This window comes from Protopterus annectens, chromosome 2.part1 (genome assembly GCF_019279795.1).
Source record: "Protopterus annectens isolate FY-2018-M chromosome 2.part1, PAN1.0, whole genome shotgun sequence".
Classification (NCBI taxonomy): domain Eukaryota; kingdom Metazoa; phylum Chordata; order Ceratodontiformes; family Protopteridae; genus Protopterus; species Protopterus annectens.
Window position 1 is genome coordinate 1,653,102,656 of NC_056729.1, and position 9,859 is coordinate 1,653,112,514.

Sequence of the window (9,859 nt, forward strand, 5' to 3'; positions counted from 1 at the left end):
TAATGAATAAATTAATTTGATATCTTTATAGTTTTCAGTGCCAAGAAATCATACTTGTCTCCTAACTCACAAGACTTCACAGCAGCTGAAAATTCTCACTCTACCATGTAAAGCTGCACATAATCTCCTAATATGAGATTAATTCACTTCTTTCCTCCTTACTAACCTCCTCTTCCTAAACTAATCTACCAACTATCACAGTAACGTTATGGAAACTATGCACCTTTCTGTCTCTAGCATTCTACTCATTTTGTCAAAGGACTAATATTATGACTGACCCACTCCAGTCTGTGTCATGATAATCAAACGCACTCTTAGCAAATACTATTTACCCCAAGAAGCTTACTTCAATTTGTAGAAACCACTGGAACCAAACAGGACTGCTGCTAACAGTCCTGATGAAGTCCCTTAACAGGAAGGAAGAGCTCAACAACTGTGGATATTAAAGTTTTCAGTTATATTTCCTTGGCGGCTCACTTCATTTCTGACTGTTGGCAACACTGCTGTTAGCTTCCAGTGGTATCAGTGGTTTCTACCATCATCTTGGGTGTTTTTGGTGTTTTATTTGGTTCCAGTTTGCATTTTCTTATTTCAATTTGCCTTTGAATGTAAACTGCAAATATTATACTATTGTAATTTTAGTACTATATAAACGACTATAAATTCCTGCCTACACGTTTTACCACTACAAATGTAACCCAAAGTGCCTGCCTATAATTTGCCCATCAGTGTATTCTTATATAAGTAACCAATTGTATAATCTGTTGTAACCAAGTTATAAATGTGGAGATTTTCTCCCTAGGCCACTGCTGAAAATGGGTTATGTAACCCAGATAGACTAGCCTGATAAACAAATGTCAAATAAAATAAAACAAATAAATACTTTGCCTCTCATAGGGCATAAATAATACAATTAATCATTTTGAAAAAAAAATTTCATAGAAGGGACAGTGAACCTCATCACACAGCCTAACCTTTATGTGTCTCGCAAGACTGTCAATTACCACTGCTGATGGCATTCTGAAAACCTTTTCAATACTAGTGATCTCTTGAAAAATACAGCCCATTACATAATAATGGTTTCCACAAACTCTGACAAGTATATCCTCGGTTACCTTCCAAATTCCACTCAAGTGCAACTTTTGCCATCTTGCTATACCTTCTTTTGCAACTGACTTCTGTGCTGTACAGATTATCTGGATGCTAAGGTCTATGGATTTCTTTTTCATATCAACCACATATCACTAAAATGACATCAGAGAGTCCTATATCGCTGGCTTAGCAACTCACAAGAATCACTGGTAGGCAACTGAAGGTCTTCAGCACAAAAGGATCCAAGGTCCACTCATTACTTCCAAAGGCTGCTTCCACAGCACCATCCGCAGTCAATAAATGCATTATTTATTACTGATTGCTTTATTTACTGCGTTTAGTCTCAGCAGAATCAAGGTGCCCCCCACACTTAAATCTGCTTCTATAAAATCTGCTCTTCACTTTCTCAAAACCCAGAACAACTGTCAGCAAACATGACAAGGTACTTCAACACTAATAAGACAATCAAATTGGCAAACACAATTTAAATGCAAACGTTGAACCTTGTTATGTTGACAGAGTGCATGAAGTAAGCAACCAGCCTTTTGAAGCAGTGCAAGACTTTCTCAATTTGATATGGATTCTGTGTTCATTTAGCATCCAGTACATGATTTGCAGAGAAATAATATCACTAACATAAAACAGCATCAAGGCTTCATTGTCAGCACACATATACACATCAACTGTTTAGTAAAAAATAGAGCATTTTGGCTCTAAACATGTAAATATTTAAAAAAATGTCTACTCAGAGGCGATCTCTGCTTAACATACAAAGTCATGTCAAACCCTGAGCTGTTGGACATGCTCCAATTAAAGAAATCACAATCCCTCAGAGCCACATGCTCCAGGGATCTAAACCTTCTCATCACAATGAACAAAACATGCTGGAGGGATAGGTTCCTGACCCAGAAACTCCCCATACTCTGGAATAGACTGCCCATACATGTCAAGCAGAGTACCTCCTTGGCCCTCTTCAAAAGGAACCTTGATGATTGGATGGGAGATAGGAAATTCACCCCGGGGATCATGTCAGTCGCCCTGCTAGACAGGGGTCCAGAGAAGTAAATATTGTGGGAAGAAATATCCAGGGAATTGTTATGGCCATGCGTGCATAGGTCCTAGGGCCGATAGCCTAGTACCAACCTAAGAACCTATGTAAATACTGCATTATCTCATGATGCCTTATTCGTTGCTCAAGCAAAACCAATATAATACTTATCACTGTAACTACCACTCTCTCTGTGGAGAAATGGTTTCTTTACATCTGTTTTACAGTTACATTCTACCTCCCCCCCCAAATCAGTTTTGGCAAACATCCTTGATCTTGATCCCATATGAGTTATTTTACTCCACAAGAAAATTATTTTTTTAGTGTCATATTTTGTACTTGAACCACCTTTATATGTTTTTGAAAAAGAAATGAAAAAGTAGAGGACATAACACAAACATAGGGTCCTTCCGAAATTACTTAATGCAGATCAATACTGTTTTCCATCCTTTAAAAAATGTGCCATAATCACCTGAGAATTAGTTGAGCAAAACAGCAAACTTTCAGCTAACAGTATTGTTTGTTTGTGTCTTTTGGCTTTTCCCGGTTAGGGGTCGCCACAGCAGAACTCTGGTCCGCTAATGATTGGCAGTAGATTTTTACATGCCGACTTGCTGGGCCTGACGCACAACCTTCAACAAAGGTACGCCCATTCACGCATGTCGCCACACAGAAGACGCTCTAACTGAGAATCGAATGGAGCAACGCCTTACTGTGAGGCGACAACGCTACCGCAGCACCACCACCGCAGTAACTGTACTAATGAAAAATAGTATCCTTCACAAATATCCTATGTTGCACTTTGTAGTGAAACTATTTACTAGAAATGTTAATAGAAACTACATTTCCTCTCTTGCATATGTAATTTCCGTAACATAGTATGGCACAATATATAATTATGTTACAACAGATATTGTTTACAAGTGCATGTTCACCATAGCAATAATTCACTTTTATATTTAGCTTGTACTGTAACATCAGTAGAGCTACATTTTAATACAACATGTTAAAGCTTTAAAATGTCTTCCTTTTAACTTTTTAAACTCAATGAAAAAAATCAACACATCTCCTACAGGAGCATAACTGTAATACTCCATAGCATAAAGGTTTGGACGATGGTTTTTACATACATTTGGCTACTATTCACATGACCAAGCCATTTAACTTATTCAAGCCTACAATGCCATTTTTGTACATTTCCAGTTCACACCCATACCTCCTTATGGTGTCCAGAATGTTTTTTTTGGGTCTAGCTTCATTTACTAAGTGACTTACCAACTAATATGGGGCACCATTAGGGTGTGCAAGGAGCTACTAACAAAATGACATCAAGAATGTTGATCTAGGATGCTCTGCAGCAGAGAAATTAATCACCAATAATCACTTATTAATCATATTTTCATAACAGACAGCCCTATGAAAATAAACAATATTTCCATATGTGCTTAATACTTCAAAAAACAAGTGACTTACAACTCTTGCATGATATCAGGTGAAACCTTACATGTTGCTGAAGAAAACTGTCTTTCAAATTTGCATAAGTTGCAAATCATGAGAAATACTTAGTGTTATTTATAATGCGAATTATGCAATTAAGGATAGGTTTTCAGACTTCTGTAAAACTAAATCTCTCAATAAACATGCACTCAAAGAAATTTCTTGTCATGTGAAAATGTATGTCTCATTAACAAAAATGTTCTAACAATATATGCCTAGGTTATACAGTTTTTAAGATATACGGTATTAGGTTCATAGATTAGTACTAGACTAACTGCCCTTATGAGCCCATTTTAAGCCTAGCCAACTATCCCTTGTGAGACTCAAACCTTGCACCTTGTGTTTGTTTGGCAAACACCTTAACCATTAGAACACCCGCCCAACTTCCCAATATGAGAAATTGTTTGGGAAAGTTTGGCAAAAATGTAATTTTGGGGTTGTCTGTGTTATGATACAGTATTTATGGAAAGACTAAGAATGGACTGACTATTAACATTGCAAAGAATAATTCTTACTGATAACGTTACAATTTGCACAGTTTTAATACCTTTTATTCTTCTCAAAATATTTATTTTTGTCTTATTCTTTTTACGTTTATTTTTCAGGGAATGCAAGATGTGTGTAGGCTGCTAGAGGTATAATATTCCATACCACTTAAGTTTTTAATGAGTTAAGTTTGTAGTAAATTTCACCATAACTTATACCCTAGTCATGGATAATTGCTTAATTACTGCCAGATTTTTTCAATTTATTGTTTGCCTTGTTTTTATTGTATAAATGGAGTAGATCATGGAACGTTTGAACAAAAGCACGCAATTTCAAAATCCTGTTAACTTTTCTGCTGGGAAAAATTATGATGGAGCGAAGTGTACAGGGAGAAATAAAAGGATAATCAGGTACGTGAGGATGAGTGATGGAGCGAAAGTGTACAGGGAGAAATAAAAGGATAATCAGGTACGTGAGGATGAGTGATGGAGCGAAAGTGTACAGGGAGAAATAAAAGGATAATCAGGTACGTGAGGATGAGTGATGGAGCGAAAGTGTACAGGGAGAAATAAAAGGATAATCAGGTACGTGAGGATGAGTGATGGAGTGAAAGTGTACAGGGAGAAATAAAAGGATAATCAGGTACGTGAGGATGAGTGATAGAGTGAAAGTGTACAGGGAGAAATAAAAGGATAATCAGGTACGTGAGGATGAGTGATGGAGCGAAAGTGTACAGGGAGAAATAAAAGGATAATCAGGTACGTGAGGATGAGTGATGGAGCGAAAGTGTACAGGGAGAAATAAAAGGATAATCAGGTACGTGAGGATGAGTGATGGAGCGAAAGTGTACAGGGAGAAATAAAAGGATAATCAGGTACGTGAGGATGAGTGATGGAGTGAAAGTGTACAGGGAGAAATAAAAGGATAATCAGGTACGTGAGGATGAGTGATGGAGCGAAAGTGTACAGGGAGAAATAAAAGGATAATCAGGTACGTGAGGATGAGTGATGGAGCGAAAGTGTACAGGGAGAAATAAAAGGATAATCAGGTACGTGAGGATGAGTGATGGAGCGAAAGTGTACAGGGAGAAATAAAAGGATAATCAGGTACGTGAGGATGAGTGATGGAGCGAAAGTGTACAGGGAGAAATAAAAGGATAATCAGGTACGTTTCCTTAGTTTTGCAGACTGTACCTGATTATTCTCTTATTTTTCCTCTGCTCCGGTTCCCTCGTTTGTTTGAGGTCTTCTGTTTTATAAATTTATTAAAAAAAGAAAGAAAGAAAAGTAAAAATTGTATGAGCTATACTAATGGAAAAATGTCCGGGTGAGCGGCCCTTTTTCCACTGGTATAATCTCGGATTTACAATGGGCACGCTGGTTGGGATGACCAATCAGCACGCTCTTTTTTGAACATTACTGGCCAGTCATTGTATAATATATGATGCTACAATATAAATATATTAAACAGTGCACAGAGATAGGAATCACATGACCTTAGAGTAATAAATGGTGCCATTGCTGCCACTGATACATAGTGGGTTTGAGCACTAATTATCACATTTGTAACACCATAAGTAGGAAATATGGTATGGAGTAAGTGAATTCAGTTTAGAAGGATGTGTAACAGAGCGTAGGGCAGATGCATGAACACCTACATTATGGCACACTAATGGTACACAATTTACATTTAGGAACCTCCCTACCACATTTTTGTGCTTTCTGCTTACTCAGAAAGATTACAATAAGTATACATGTAGTCTTCACTTTGTGGTAACCTTTATGAATGTCCCTCAGTATTTAAGGCTGAAAAATAAACAGTAGAAAAGCTATAAAAAAAAAAAAAAAAAAAAAAACTAGTATTGGGTTTGGTGTAATGGTTATGGTGGTTCATAGGTTCATACTAGGCTATCTGCCCTAGGGCATTTATAAGCCTAGCCAGAATGTGTTTGGCTTTCGCCACCCATTTTAAATTTATTTTGCTATGCCCTTTTTCGAGGTTAGTATACTGTGCCTCTGTCTAACAGTGACACAGAAGTGATACCCGGGGTAAACCTACGATCTCCCATCCACTCATCAAGATTCCTCTTGAAGAGAGTCAATGAGGGACTCTGCCTAACCTGGACTGGGATTTTATTCCAGAGTGAAGGGAGCCTCTGGGTTATGAATCTGTCCCTCCAGCATGTCCTATTTATTTCAGTGCTGAGGTTCAAGTCTTTCGAGCGCGTAGCTCGATGGGATTTGGATTTTCTGAGGTGCAGCATGTCCATATAGACACAAGGTACAAGGATTGATTCTCACCTTTCATAAAAATTTGTCTATGCTTAAAATACTAACAAGGGCAGTTATCTTAGTACTTAGCTACATTAATCAGGAGGAAGAAGATGGGAGTTATGCTTGTGCTGTCTGTTCACTCAGGACAGTGTACACAGAGTAAGTATTAATGAATCTGGCCCATCTGTTAACTATGCAGAGGAGAGGACAGTGGAACTACTTTTTATTAATTATTCTAATAAAACTAGAAATAAGAAATGAGGAATACCCTCCAAAAACAACGCACTGCTACTTCACTGCTTTCAAGATTAGCACTACATCTGAGTCACTTTTATAACATTTCAAGTGAAATACAGAGTAGCGATATTTTTCTATTTTTACTGGTTACATTTTTTAGTGAAACAGTCTTTTGTGGTCACCAGCCACTGACTTTATATTTCCTTAGCACTCTCAATCATTTTATTGTCTCTGTGAGTACCATACCTGGAGCATTCTTTCCAAAAAGAAAAACCTTAGGGATACTTGGTTATACTGTGTCCCACAACCAGACAGAGAAATGGGATTATAGAGGCTGCTATACTGAATATGGCTAGTATGCTTTTTGCATGCCTAGTTATGCCCTAATCCTCCAACATGCTTAGTACTATATACATGTGGCTGTGACATGCAGAACTGTGGGTGAGCTGCCCAGGACCGTATGTCCTGACCATCACATTAACCAGATGGCATCTCTTTTTCTAGGCTCCTGTCTCCTTTGTGAGCCAACACTGGACATGCCAACTGCACACATTCCACTTGCTCACAAGACAGGTAAGTAGGCACCTGCTGTGATATTCCTTTACTACCCTATGAGTGCTCCACCAGCACTCAGGTAGTCAAGGCCACATCATCTAAGTGACAAGTCAGGACACCTGACTATTCCAACATTGCACTGAACCATCAATGTAGCTGAAAATTTGTGTCACTTGCCTAATATGTTATGGTTTGTACATCCTGGAACAGTACAAAGCATAGCAAACAGGGTAACAGAATGCTCAGGAAGACTGTAGTAATGGAGCTAAGATACAGTGATAAAATTCTACATAGTCTGGAAAAACCTCAAAGGATCTATTTTTTTATAGTATTCAATGGCAAATTGAGTCAATGTATGTAAATGCCTGATTCTAAGGGTGTATCACAGACACTTTACTCTTCTCAAAATGACTTATTTAAACTTAAATACCCCGTTGAAATATCCAAGTAGTAAGTTGCACCAGACATACGTGCATCTTAATAGGTCAGATTCATCAACACCTACACTAAGTGTACACCATTTTGTGTGAATAGACAACACATTCTTTCTCCTAATTTTACTCCTTCCTACTTTAAATACTGAAGGAGATTCACAAAGGTTACCACAATGTGGATGCTACATCTACACTGACCGTAATCTTTCTGAGTGAACAGACATTACCAAAATGTGGTGGGGATGTTCGTGAATACAAATCGTGTACAGTTAGTGTAGGCTTTCATGAATCCCACCCAATATTTTCATTTCGGAGCAACAGTGCCATTAAAAAAAAAAAAACATCAGCACACAAAATCAAAGGATTCCGAACTGCATAACAAATTTATCATTATTTACTGGTATGACTTATTGCTTAGCTAGTTAACACATTTCAGCTGACAGGACTAGAGGGCTAAATCCACAGCCAAATTTTCTCCATGAAGTAATCAACACTCCAACAACCTCATCCCTGTGGAATCATCTTTAGTAATTATACTCCCGTGTAGGGCACAGAGCAACAGCAAAGATAGACTTTGCATGTAATAGTCAATTCTGACTGGGCCAAAAACTTGACGAGTGTACATCAGCAGGGATCCTGATATTCTATTTTTCTGGGGAATTTGAACTGCAAGAGTACTATAAAAATATGGGATTTTTATAGAATTTGGAATTTAAGCCAGAACACTCAGTCACCAACAACTGTATCTCTTCTCATATTTACTACTTCTAATCACTGTCAGGTTAATTTACTGAGTGATCTATACAGAGAATTCACATTAATTTTGCATATACACATAAATATATGACAGAATTTTAATGAAATCATTTTTTGTGAATCATTAATCAGTGTTGTTGTGCATGGGTTATACTGCAAGAATCTAGTTTATGATATACCTCAAACCTATGGTGAATTTAAATGTATTATTTATTTTACTGGTTTCTAGTTACATATGGTACTGCAAATGTTCATATGATAGGCATGAGTGTCTCCTTTTAGGAGCAACACACATACATAATTCTGGATTATTGTGGCAATAATGTTTGATTATTTTTACTCTATGTTGAGAAAGGTGATATTGCTTACATTTAATGTAATATTTATTTACTAAGTTTGTCTCTGCTGCTACTGTTAAATTGGTTACTGCACTGCCCTTAAAGCAACTGCACTGGGTGGTTTGCCCACACTGCTATCAAACTAAGTCAACCAAAATATTTGCTGTTCTGTGTACCATAGAAATGCCTGGGTAATAATTTTAACAAAGGACAGCGTTAAAATCAGACTTATGTGTCAAAATGCTGCTAAGTATGTCTGAATTTTAGTACCGATTTGTGTTTTTTGGTTTTTTTTTTTTTTCATAGGATCGGTTTACTTCATATGTGATCACAAAGCTTACAACTACGTTTGGACTGTGTATAAACTCAACATGTCACACTTGATTTAGATTGTTATATAGCAACATTTTCTAAAACACTTGTCTAAAACTTACCTTGTCTCTTAATTTTAACTTATTCACTCCCAAAAGCCATATTATTCCTTCACCCTTCACTGTTCTTTTAGTCTATGTATTTCCAAACCTTACCTTCATATTATTACTTTTTATGAATAAATATTGCTTCCTCTGGTTACTTTTTTCTCTGCTCAAATGTCACACTCTGCAAGTCTATGTTTACTTTCATACACACTTTCTTAACTACTGAAACAAATTCTTTCCTATGAGCTCACAACAGACATATTTCTTGATTTTATTCCGTCAGAGAGTTACAACCAACACGACTACTTTTTGCGATATGTCTTACTATTGCTTAAACAAATCCTGTTAAATAAGATTTTAGGACTATATAATTATTTCTATTATTCAAATGAAGTAAGAATACACTTAAAAATATAATGGATAATTTTAAGGCTGATACTGTACTAAGTCTGAAACTCTCACAAATTCATAATATTATACATTTTAAACAACTAATGGAAAACATTTATGTGTTTGTGTTTACCTGGATATAGTTCCTTAATGGCTCTCTCATTGCAAATGTGGTTTAATACATGATATATCTATATGCATGGGTTTGACTCCTTCAGCTGCCAGTTAAACGGCACTTCACCTCTTGAATATAGTGTTACTACATTCTAAGCACCTGATGTCACTAAATAAATATCTCTAGAAAGGAATGCCAAAATATATTATATCACAACTG